This window comes from Penaeus monodon, chromosome 23 (genome assembly GCF_015228065.2).
Source record: "Penaeus monodon isolate SGIC_2016 chromosome 23, NSTDA_Pmon_1, whole genome shotgun sequence".
NCBI lineage: Eukaryota > Metazoa > Arthropoda > Malacostraca > Decapoda > Penaeidae > Penaeus > Penaeus monodon.
The window spans coordinates 323778-325006 of record NC_051408.1 but is presented as its reverse complement, the minus strand read 5'-3'; positions in this window follow the sequence as shown (position 1 = coordinate 325006).

The window sequence follows — 1229 nt, the reverse complement described above, 5'->3', positions numbered from 1 at the left end:
GTAAATATTTTTCATTTAAACTTTTAAGTTTAAAATTGTAACTATATTTATATAAATGAGGGAGGGGCCCTATCGAAAAAATTTTGAATTTAGCATTGTTACTACAGCTGTGAAATAGTAAGGAAAAAAGCCCTAAAACCCCTATGATGTATATTTTCAAAATAGATGCCAAGGTTTAAAAAAATTTCATTATTCAAATGTCAATTAATCTATAAACCTAGGGTGGTATAAAATTTTTAAAAAGTTTTTTGTTAAAAAAAAACCATCCTCTATGATATTGCACTGTTTTGAGTCATGATAGATATGGTTTTGTTGCCTTACTTCCTGCATGTATCCTTTGATTATGAGAATGTATTTAGACTGCTGTTTTAACTACTGATTATGACTTCAATGAGATAAATGAAAACAAATATATACATACTTGAACATAAAGTCAGAGAAGGGTTGAATCTTCTAAGCCTCAAATTAATTTACACAGTGTCGAGTGTAGACTGGGTCATTGGTGCTTTAGAAACTTTAGTATGACTGAAGTATTTATCTTGCTTAAAAGAACAAATGGCCTGCTTTGCACTTGCTGCAACCTTGAAAGTACATTACAGTGATTTTCATGAATTTCAGTGAATTACTGAACTTCACCTTCATGCAAGGCCTGAGGCTGTGGGCCAGTATAACACACAGGAAGCTTTTTGTACAATAGTTCAGATTTTTTTTAACAATCACATTGGAAAAATAGTTCTGTGTTGCTGTATTTGGTCAATATGCAATGATTCATACTTACAGATTTTCTATTTGGACATTGATAGCAGTGTATCAGTGACTGACTGATGTGTTCCTGACTAAGGTATTGTTTTATAGTGTCGTTTATCTTTAGGTATTACGTTGCCTTTGAGCCAACATGTTTTTGTTATGCAACCTTTTCAGGTAATAAGCACTTTGTATTATAGTCTGTTCCAATATGTATTGATGATTGATATATATATAAATTATAGTAATACTGTATCAATACCAAGTGCCCATAATAAAGAATATGATGAATCTACAGAGAGAAATCCTGTTATGCCCTTTCCAACAGTAGGCCTACCAGTAAATCTGACTGATCAAGAAAGAGGTCCCATAACTGTATGCCTCTCTCCTGTGATTAAAAATCCAGGTGCTGGACCAGTAAAAGAAGCTAATCCACATACAAGGCATCAGTGAAAGAGTAAATTAAAGCACACACACACACACGC